This window comes from Panicum hallii, chromosome 1, assembly GCF_002211085.1.
Source record: "Panicum hallii strain FIL2 chromosome 1, PHallii_v3.1, whole genome shotgun sequence".
Classification (NCBI taxonomy): domain Eukaryota; kingdom Viridiplantae; phylum Streptophyta; class Magnoliopsida; order Poales; family Poaceae; genus Panicum; species Panicum hallii.
Window position 1 is genome coordinate 5919976 of NC_038042.1, and position 11791 is coordinate 5931766.

The following is an 11791-nucleotide window of genomic DNA, read 5'->3' on the forward strand; positions in this document are numbered from 1 at the left end:
AATGTAATGGCCTGAAGATGGGAGTAAGGAAAAAGTTAGTCTCGTGCATGCAGTCTCTGCTTGGAGTCTTCAAACTCAACTTATTGAGTTAGATGTATCTGTCTCGATCTCAAATACAAATGTGGAAACATCAGTCAGCCTGACTTTTAAGGCAACCACATCACGAGCCAGCATCTTGACTTGGTAAATATGCAATAAATATTACATTTGAATCAGAAGTTTCGACAACATAACAAAATAAATCAACCTTCTGATCCGTTTCTTTTTTCTGCAATCAGGATAAGATTATATTCATATATTGAATGAGACTAACTAATATAATTGTAACTCTGCACATGCCTATAAAGCTACCATACCCACAGGTGGCCTAGCATTGCTCACTGTTCAACACCAGCAACAAGATGATCCATTTAGGTACTTTTGGTCCAAAACTCATTCCTCTATTGGCTTACTTCATCTTCTTATGCTCCTTGCCATTAGCAACCAGCTCTGGCACTGATACAGATCGAAAAGCCCTCCTCTGCTTCAAGTCTCAAATATCCGATCCTACCGACGCCTTAACCTCTTGGAACAACATATCCCGTAACTTCTGTAACTGGCATGGTGTCTCATGTAGCACAAAGATCCCACTCCGTGTCACAGGGCTAAACCTTAGTTCTCAAGGACTTGAGGTTCAATACCACCTTGCATAGGCAACCTGAGTTCGATTGCAAGCCTTGACTTGTCAAGAAATACGTTTCGTGGAAGAATTCCAAATGAGCTTGTTCGCCTGAGCAAAATCATCTACCTCAACCTGAGCATCAACTATCTTGATGGCCACATCCCAGCTGAGTTGTCTTCCTGCAGACATCTTCAGGTCCTCGGCTTATGGGGTAACTCCCTCCAAGGTGAGATCCCACCAACCTTAACCCAGTGTATTCATCTCCAGCAAGTTACACTCAATAACAACAAGTTGGGAGGAAGCATACCTAGTGCATTTGGGTTGCTTCGCAAGCTGGAAACTTTGAACCTCTCCAACAATGCCCTAATAGGCAACATACCACCTTTGTTGGGAAGTAGCCCATCTCTTGAATATGTTGACCTCGGGGCCAATCAGCTAACAGGAGGAATACCAGAGTTCTTGGCAAACAGTTCATCTCTTCGAGTACTTAGACTCATGCAAAATAGCCTTACTGGAGAGATCCCTCCAGCCCTCTTCAACACCACCACTTTGATTACCATTTACCTCCAAAGTAACAACTTAGTTGGATCTGTACCTCCAGTTACAGCAATTTCTGCACCTATTAAATACCTTAGTCTAGCACAAAATAGTCTTACAGGTGAGATACCAACCACACTGGGCAACCTCACTTCACTGATTCGTGTGTCACTTGCAGTAAATCACTTGGTGGGCAGCATCCCAGAGAGCCTATGTAAAATCACATCTCTGGAAAGGCTGATTCTCTCAATCAACAACTTGTCTGGGCAAGTGCCCCGGTCTATTTCAACATGTCGTCTCTGAAATTTCTTGAAATGGGCAACAACTCACTAACTGCACAACTTCCACCGGACATTGGCTATAGGCTTCCAAACCTTCAGACGTTGATCCTATCAACAACACAATTGAATGGACCACTCCCGACCTCTCTTGTAAATGCACAAAAGCTAGAAATGATTTATCTTGCCAACACTGGACTCACTGGGACATTGCCAGCCTTTGGATCTTTGCCAAACCTGCAGGAGATTGATCTCGGATACAACCAGGTTGAAGCTGGTGACTGGAGCTTCCTCTCATCCCTTGTGAACTGCACTCAATTGAAAAAACTGCTCTTGGACGGAAATGGTCTGCAAGGAAGTTTGCCAGGCTTTATTGGTAATCTTCCCTTGCAGCTAGAGTGGCTATGGTTTAAAGAAAACAAACTTACTGGAATAATTCCACTGGAAATAGGAAAGCTTAGAAGCCTCACAGTGTTGTACATGAATCAGAACCTGTTCACTGGTAGAATCCCACCAACAATAGGAAATCTGAGCAACTTACTGTTTCTGAACTTTGGACAAAATAACCTCTTTGGCCCTGTTCCTGACTCTATGGGCAATCTTGCTCAACTAACCGAGTTTTACCTGGATGGGAATAACCTCACTGGAGGCATACCTGCAAGTTTAGGCCGATGGGCTGCAATTAGAAAACCTGAATCTCTCTCGGAATTCATTTAGTGGAAACATACCGAGTGAGCTCTTCAACATTTCTTCACTATCAAAAGCCTTGGACCTGTCAAACAACTTCTTTACTGGTCATGTACCTGTTGAGATTGGTAAACTCATCAACCTTGGAAGCATTAGTGTTTCTAACAATCTCTTGACTGGTGATATTCCATCCTCTCTAGGAAATTGTGTGCTTTTGGAATATCTTCACATGGAAGGGAACCTTCTCACTGGAAGCATTCCACAGTCTTTTATGAATTTAAAAAGCATGAGGGAGATGGATCTTTCTCAAAACAAATTGACAGGAAAAATACCAGAATTCCTCACCTCCTTGAGCTCGTTGCAGGAACTTAACCTTTCATTCAATGATTTTGAAGGGCCAGTGCCATCAGGTGGTTCCTTTAGCAATGGCAGCATAGTGTGTGTGAAAGGAAACCACAGGTTATGCTCAAATGCTCCAGGGTTAATCCTGCCCCTTTGCCCAGAACTGGGATCAAAAGGAAAAGACAAATCTGTTGTTTTGAAGACCATGATTCCAATTGCATTTTCTTGTGTTCTAGTTTTCTTCTTGTGCTTATTGGATGTGCATATAAAGAGAAGAAAAGAAAAAAATGGTTCAGAACACTCCAGTATGCACATGGACAAACTATCATATGAAGATATTGCCAGGGCAACTAATGGGTTCTCTCTGGTACAGTTACTTGGCCTGGGATCCTTCGGATCTGTTTACAAGGGCAATTTGCCATTTGAGGATGATCCTGTTGCTATTAAGGTTTTCAACCTCAGGAGGTATGGTGCACCCTCAAGCTTCATTGCGGAGTGTGAAGTTTTAAGAAATACTCGCCACCGAAATCTCGTCAAAGTCATTTCATTATGCTCTACGGTCGACCCTACAGGCTCAGATTTCAAAGCCCTTGTGTTTCACTATATGCCTAACGGGAGCCTGGATAGGTGGCTACATCCAGAAGACCATGGGTGTGATAAGCGAAGGTTCCTAAGTTTGTGTGAAAGGATCAACATAGCTCTGGATGTTGCATATGCTTTAGATTATCTCCATAACCAGTGTGCATCCCCAGTAATCCATTGTGATCTGAAGCCAAGCAATGTTCTTTTGGATCTTAAAATGACTGCACATGTCAGTGATTTTGGGTTGGCGAAATTTATGTGCGCTAGTTCATTTGAAGGTCGTGCTAGTTCCACAAGTTTGGCCAGTTTAAAGGGATCCATTGGATATATTGCACCAGGTGAGAGATACTGAACTGAAACTAATTTCAATCGCAGCCTTATATATTCCGGCCTTCTTGTTTTTGCATTCATATCATGTATATGTGAGAGGTTTTCTTTCCCCCCTTGTTTCATCTGTATGATTTTTCCAAACGCAAATGCAGAGTATGGAATGGGTGGACCAATATCAAAGAAGGGAGATGTCTACAGCTACGGAGTGCTTCTGCTAGAAATGTTTACTGGGAAGCGTCCCACTGATAAGGAATTCAAGGATGGATTGAGCCTTCATAAACATGTAGATACCAAATTTCCCCAGGGGACAGCTGAGATTTTAGACCCTGCTATTCTACAGAGTGACCTACTCGGTGGGAACTTGGAGATGATGCAGACTTGTGTCCTCCCGATGATAAAGGTGGGCCTCTTGTGTTCCATGGCCTCACCACAAGGACGACTAGGAATGGGGCAAGTCTCTACTGAAATCCTCACGGTCAAACGTGTATTTCACGAGCTTTGCAGCAGGAACGGAGTTAGCTCGTTAGATAAATATTGTTAGTGTTGCTTCACAGAATATCTTTTTCTGCATTTAGGTATGTCTTGTTTCCATTTTGTTCCCGGGAAAGGTATATATGGTTATGTTGTACAACAACCCTATTGATTTAGAACTATGATGTAAGGTTACTCTTCATAGTATAATTAACTGCAGATATGATTATCCCCTTGATCCTACCAAATGCCACAATACTATGTTATATCCTAGCTAGTGGCTTCCCCTCCAACCTTTCCCTTTAAAAAAAAGACACATTATGGACTAACCCTTGACCCAGCAAGTGCAATGTTCAAACCAATGGTAGATTGGCACCGGAACAAGATAAGGATGTAAATCAACAGATACAAGCACAAAGGTAACTAGAGTTGTTGCTACTCTCACAGGCATTTGCACGAGCACAAACCGTGCCCATAGGCAGACTAGTTCACAGAGGAAAAACAAACGAACCTCTGGATACCGCGGAATCCCCTGGTGGCCATGCGCCTGCTACAGCACCTGGGCGGTTTCGCCGCCGACGGCACCAAACGCATCGTCGGCAACGGCGGGCATGCCGCCGCAGCCGCAGAATTTGCCATGACCGGTGGCTTCGCACACTCGCATTGGCCATTGTTTTTTTTTTTTGCACAGTGGCCATTGTTACACAAGTGAAGTAGTGAAACCCTAGGGAATACCATTGTAGGTCGGGCATCTACGCTTCGGCCCACCTTCAATAACATATGCTAATCTATCTATTATTTTAATATAATAGTGTTCAAAGAAACTGCCACGTTCACCGATAGGATCTACAAATTACCACGTTAATCCGAAAAAGAAAAAGAAAAGAATATACGCCGTAGAATTTTATAAAGATCTAACGGTCTAGACTAACCGAAAAATCCATATCAAATAGAACTAATAAATATATATATAAATTGTAAACTTTTAGTAAATAATTTTATAATTGGAAAGAGGGACGTGAGTCTATGTCTCGTACAAGTCCATGCATCTACACTTACATAACGCACATATTGATTCCATATAACTCATATATACGTTAGGCAAGTCAAAAAGCATAAGAGAAAGGAAAAAAAAGGAAAGAGACCTGCGTGCAGTGGATGCACAATAAGGAATGTTAAGTTCTAAAGTTTATAACCATGTGTCATCCAACAATAAAAAATAATCAATATTTCTAGAAAAGTAATAATAAAAATATTTCTATGGCGTTAATATTTTTTCTACAGCCATTGAAACATGTCTTGATTAGTATATAGGCAAAATGGTTGTTCTCGATGTTTTGAAGAAATGTAATAATAAAAAAAAATCTATGGAGCAGCTGCACATAGGGGAAAATAACAAATTTGGGTGAGTGTGGGTATGTGTAAGCTATGTCCTTTTGAGAAATTTTAAAAATTGGAATCCAATTCGTGAGCTTTTCAAGATTTAATATTCTGACCCACATGATAATGACTCAGATTGACCCCATATCATTGTGATATGAGTGTCAATTCTTGAAAGGCTCGCAAATTGGATTAGGTAATTAATTAAAAAATAAAGCAAGTCAAACAAAAAGATGTGTATACATCTGTATACCAGTTAAAAAGCCACCACGTTTGTCGAGAGGACCTAGGAAATACCAGGTTAATCGGAAAAAAAAGAAGAATATACACCGTCGAATTTTATGAGATCTAACGGTCCATACTAATACAAACAGTCCATATCGAAAATGATCAATAAATATATATTTTTAAAAAAATATGACCAATAAATATATAAATTTGAAAAAATAAGAAAAATAACAATTGATTTTGTGATTGAAAGATATGAGTTCATGTCCCATACAAGTCCATGCATTTACACGTATCTGACACACATGGTAAAATTTCATATTTAATTTGTTCACATATATTTGGCAAGTCAAAAAGAAATCATTAGTTATGAAAATATACAAGCCCGCCAACGCTAGAGCATAACAGTAATTTAAAAGAGTCCATGCAAAATACGATTAATAAATATATACAAATTCAAAATTCAAAGAACAAGTCCATATCCAATAAAAAAACAGGCAAGAGACTAGCAATTGTGTAAATATTATTTTCACGTTGATGAGGAGATAAGAAGCATGCAATTGTATAAAAATTATTTTCTAATCAAATTACTCTGTATCTTGAGGAGAGAATTCGCGCGTCATGATCGGATGTGGCTTACCACATAATGACTCAAGATTTATACTGGTTCAGACAAAATACCCTACGTGCAGTCGGGGTCATTCGGTTGTATTGCTTGATCCCAGGTGCTCGAGAGAGTTTGGGGAGTTACAAACTTTCGAGTGGAGGATGTGATGAGTTGTATGCCTTCTGATCTATCGAGAGATCGGATGTCTTTCCTAAGCGGATGACCCTCCCTTTTATAGTCAGGGGGCCCGTTACAAGGGAACTAAGGGTGCAAGGATAGAAAGAGAGGACTCCCAACTCCACCGGTCGGGGCCGTCAGTTTCGTCAGTCGGGTCTGCCCATCCCGTTAGTCGGAGTCTTCCGGTGACCACCGTCCAAATCCTGCATCGTAGGGTAAGCGTCTTGTCTTGTCCCTGCGCGTCATGCTCCGTCAATCGGTGGTCGTGGGGGCATCGATGGGTAACGGTACGGCTATCACGCCCCATCCCTGGCGTCTCGCCCGATCACTCTGTCGTGACGGGGACGTTCCTGCTGTATCATGATGATGTTTTGCCCTGTCCCTTCTCGAGGACGGGCAGGTAGAATAGTGGAGCCCTGCTACCACAGTAGAGGGGACTGTAACCTCCGTGGAGGGAGTGGTTGGCCGTGTACGACAAGTTGACTTTGAGGCTCATCCTTATCCTCTGCACCTACTCCTGGGGCCCACTGGTAAGCCGGACCTGGCCTCCTGACCAGCTTGCCGGTCGGGGAGGCGAGCACGAGTAAGGCGGAGCCCGGTCGGAGTTCCCGATCAGAGCCTTGGTACGGATCCGGCCTCTGACTGTTCCCACAGTCGGGGACACGGGCCGTGGTCATCCCGACCGAGTTGTCAGTCGGGGTTGTGGGCCGAGGCGGCCTAGATGAAGTTGTCTCCTCATACAGACGGGTGCTTGTTCCAGGTGCGGCCTTGGACTGGTCAACGAGAAGTGAGCCCGCTGGGGACCCCAGGTCCGTGGACCTATTAGAGGCCCCCGAGCAGCTTCATGATTTATTTAATCATGAAGGCGCTATTTCTCGCTGCGCTGTAACGGCTCCAGTTATCTGCTCTTGGTGCAGAATCGCGAGGACTGCCCAAGGCGGAGCGGGCGTTCAGACGGTGGCAGATGGTCGATGGCAGATGGACTGCTCGCTGTCACCCCCTGCCAAGGTGTCCTTTGGGGAGGGGATGCAAGAAGGAGACTTACGAGGAAGATATTCCTCCCAGTCTTCCCGCGCTTGGAGCAGCCCTCCCAAGGTTACCACTGTTACTACCCTAGTGGTGGTAATAGTTTTTTCGTACTTTTGTAACGGCCATGGGCCGATTGTACTTTGCAATATTTAGTCACCAGGAATAAAACGTGTTTATCCCGGGGTGTATTGTATTTGCCGCGCCCATCCGTGAGTCTGGTCGGGGGCTGAAATTTTGCCATCCTTCCCGAGTGGGAATGCGGTTCCCTGACTTGCCGCGTCCCTGCCATAAAGGAGGGCGGTCGGGTCGAAGGCATCGTGTGCGTGCATGCGTGGAGGTGACTCCGTCCGCGGTCTCCGCGACCGGAGGGGTTGAGCCGGTGTCAGTTGCCTCGATGGCTTGAGTGACGGGCTCGGTGAGCTCCTAACGGGTGTGCCCGGGCAAAATTTCGAGCGTCCGAGTGGAATCTGGGTCCATCGTTTGTGATGGGGTCGGCATAGCCCGCAGGTGGCATTCCACTGCTCCATGACCCGCCTCCCGGCAGATGCCCGAGTCGTCCGACCGAATCAGGTGGCCCGCTGGCCTCTCCTCGATGGAGATTTTGTGGGCATGGCTCGAGGTCCGGATCGGACGAGAAGGTTGAGATGACCCAAATCGCTGCCTGAGCAAGTTGGGCGAGGGCCACTAGAGCTCATCTGCGTTTTCTCCTCTGGCTCGTTCGCGGACCAGCCTTCGAACCTCGGTCGGTCAGGTTCCCGAATCGGGATCCTTTAGCACACTTTTATCAGTTGCGCCATTTTTTGTTTTAGCAGTTTTAATATTTTTCATGAATCGAACGATTAAATGCGATTATGGACTAGGGATGTGGCGCATTGAGGCTTATCCGACAGGTCGGAGCGTTGCCCCATTTTTCGTGCCCGCGTTGCGGTCGTGGTGGGCCATCGACCAGCTCCGTGAACTTGGAGAGAGCTTGATGCTGGTCACGACGGTGATTGCGGAGGCAACCACCGCAGAGTGGGTGAAGACAGCTCGACACGCGAAGAGGGTGCCGACCCTAGGGGTGGTGGCGTCTAGGCACGGAAGTCGAGTCGAGCGCTGCCCCGATTGTGCTGTCCCCCGGCCAAGGCGCTCCTCCGGTTGACCCTACAGCGCGGCTCCTCCCATCCATGTCATCGGCCAACGTGGATGGGGTGCCGCAATAAAAAGCATTTGTCGCATAGTTAGCTTTTATTTCTAAAGCAGTTTGTGCAGGGGTCTTGAAGGGCCCCCGAGTGAACGATCTACGTGCTTGTAATCATTTTCGCTTTATGGTGTTTGGGAAGCCTGTCCCACTCGTATCCCTTTGTTCCCTGGAGTGATTCTTGCCTTCGCACCTTTCCCTTCGAACCTGCTCGCTAACCGTAGGTTGCTGCGTGTAGCCTAGGGCTGGCTTAAGTGGCATCAGCTGCTAGTTCGTGATAGATTGTGACGAGAGTCCGGTAAGTCGGGTGGCCCAACAAAAAGCACTTAGGTTGCAATGGTAAAACGGGTCGCCCTTTCGCTCGAGCAAAAAAAAAGCTGGCTTTTTTGCGTGGGTCTTGAAGGGCCCGCGTGAACAATTTTAAGTGCTTTTAATCGCTTTCATTTTTATGGTTTTCGGGAAGCTGGTCTCACCTGTATCCCTTTGTTTCCTGGAGTAATTTCTGCCTTCGCACTTTTCCTTTCGAACCTGCTCGTTAACCGTAGGCTGCAGCGTGTAGACTAGGGCTGGCACGAGTGGCGTCAGCTGCTAGTTCGCCGTAGGTTATGACGAGGGCTCGGTAGGTTAGGTGACCCAACAAAAATCACTTAGGTCGCGATGGGAGAATGGGTCCCCCTTTCGCTTGGGCGAAAAAAGTTGCCTTTTTGTGCGCGATTTGCAAAACGAAAGAGGGGTAGCAGTGCGTGTGCCGGCGTACCCCCGTGGGGCCCCCGAGCAACCAGGGCCGAGAGTGCTCAGGCTAAGGCCCTGTAGGAGTCGGTGTTTGAATGAAAACATGTGAAGGGACTGAGTTTAGGGGAAGAAACGACGTAACCATTCGATGTTTCAAGTGTTGGAGAGGATGTTGCCATCGCTGTCCTTCAGTCGGCTGCCACGACCGTGTTAGGGTTGAGGCGACGTCGGTCCTTCTTCTTCTTCTTCTCCTGCGTTAAGGAAGGGCCCTCGTCCTGGTCCTCCCGTTTGGCCTTGCCCATGGTCCGACCGTCGGTGAAGACCGCTCCGACCGCCTCCTCGCCGGAGACGTGGTTCGTGGCGATGTCCATGAGCTCATGGGTGACGCGCGGCTTTCGGCAGTCGAGCTTATTAATGAGGGACTTGCAGGTGGTCCTGGAGAGGAGCGCACTGATGACGTCTGCGTCGACGACGTCAGGGAGATAATTGCATTGCTTGGAGAACCGGCGGATATAGTCTCGGAGGGACTCGCCAGGCTCCTGCTTGCAGCTCTTGAGGTCCCAAGAGTTTCTGGGGTGCACGTACATCCCCTGGAAGTTCTTGACGAAGACCTGCTTGAGCTCTACACAGCTATGGATGCTGCTGGGCGGCAGGAATTCGAGCCACGCTCGAACGTGCTCCACAACGCAAATGGGGAGGTACTGTCCGGCTCGGCAGGCGAGTCGGAAATCTTCCAGCCATACAGCGGGGTTCGTCTCCTCGGTGTACTTGGTGATGTTGGTGGGTGGTCGGAAGTGCGGCGGGAATGGTACTTTCTGGAGGTGGCGGCCGAAGGCTCATGGGCCCGGGCCGTCCGGACTGAGGCTCCGGTCGCCGTCCCGATCGCACGGTCGGCCACCACGCCTGGGGGTGCCTCCTCATGCTCCCCCTCGGGCTGGTGGGCCTCAGCCACGTCCGCGCCTGCTCGGGCAACATTGACGTCGAGGCGGGCCAGTTGTCGCGAGTGGATGATGCTGCGTGCGTCATAGTAGGGCCCGAGCCGGCCACGCACCGGGGGCACTATGCGGCGGGCGCCGCTTCGGGGCGCGGTGCAGCCGCGGCGTCGCGACCCGCCTGGGGAGGAAGTCCTTGCCGCTGGTGGACTGAGGGGTTTGGCTGCTACGAGCCTGCTCCTCCGACTGGGTAGGAGGCCGCGTGCCGGTGGCGTCACGTGGAGCTTTCCGCCTGCTGTATGGCGGCACGCTCCACCAACGTTCAGATGTTGCGATGGAGCTCCTGCTGTTGAGGGTCTGCAGGCTCGAGCAGGTTGCGGAGGAGCATCGCTGCGGTGGCGATGTTCTGCCCAACCCGCGCAAACTGCGGGGACCGTTGGCGTCCGCGACGATGGCCTGCTGGACTTGACGGATGCGCGCGCGCTCGCCGCCCACCCTGTGACGAGGATTAGACTCGGAGTTGCGTCAGGGGTGAATCGATGTGGGCGGCGGCTGGTGCTCTCACCGCTGGCATAGGTCCTCGCCATGCGCCCGGGCGCTAGCCAAGGCCTGTGCGTGCGGGACTGGCGGGGTGTGCGTGTCCCCGATTTCCACCGAGACCGGCTGTGGCCCCTGCACATCCGCCATGACGCATTCCCGTAGCACGGGACAGCCGAGGGACGATACATCCCCGATGCTGGAGCCCTCAGTAAGGAGGTCATCGTCGGAGAGGAGATCGTGGAACAAGATGGGGCTGTAATCCGTCATGCCCACGATCTTGGTTCTCGGGACCTCCCTAGCGTGTACAAGAACCGGCCGCGTGGTGAGCGCGGCGGGGACAACGGGGTCCCCCGGGAAAGTTGGCAAAAGAAGTTGTGCAGCGAGAACAGGACCAGGTCCACGTCGCTCGCTGCGGGGTCGACACCGAGCATGAGCTCGATGCACTGCACCAGCGCCTCAGTGTCGAGGTCGGCCAGCGGCCTGTTTGAGGGAGTGTCTCCCTCGAGCGACGTCATAGGGGTGGCCTCCTCGTGGAGGCGAAGCGTGCCGAGACGATCGGCAACGAATTCCATGCTTCTTAAGCGGAAGGCATGGAAGGGCGCGAAGACGGGAGGTTCCCACAGCCCAATATGTGGGGCCACGGGGAACTCCAGCGAGCCAAAGCAGATCGTACCGCCCAAGCTCGTGAGGTCGGAGGTGCCGAAGATGGAGGCCATCTGATCACCAGGATGGTGGACGCACGATGTCCTCCCCACGGACAGCGCCAAATTGTCGGTTCTGGAAATGGCCGACAGCTAAACCTACTCGAAGTGTGTATCGCACGTCGTGATCGGATGTGGCCTAGCACATAATGACTCAAGATTTATATTGATTTAGGCAAAATACCCTACGTCCAGTCGAGGGTCAGTCGGTTGTATTTCTTGAGCCCAGGTGCTCGAGAGAGTTTGGGGATTACAAACTTTCGAGTGGAGGATGTGATGAGTTGTTTGCCTTCTGATATATATCGAGAGATCAGATGTCTTTCCTTTGCGGATGGCTGTCCCTTTTATAGTTCAAGGGGGGCTCCGTTACAGAGAAACTAAGGATGTAAGGATAGAA

The 11791-nt window shown here is 48.9% G+C and overlaps 1 pseudogene; it reads left to right on the plus strand.

Moving 5' to 3' along the window:
* The first annotated feature begins 345 nt into the window (after positions 1–345).
* On the plus strand, positions 346–4117 carry LOC112878819 (annotated as a pseudogene).
* Positions 4118–11791: the final 7674 nt, after the last annotated feature.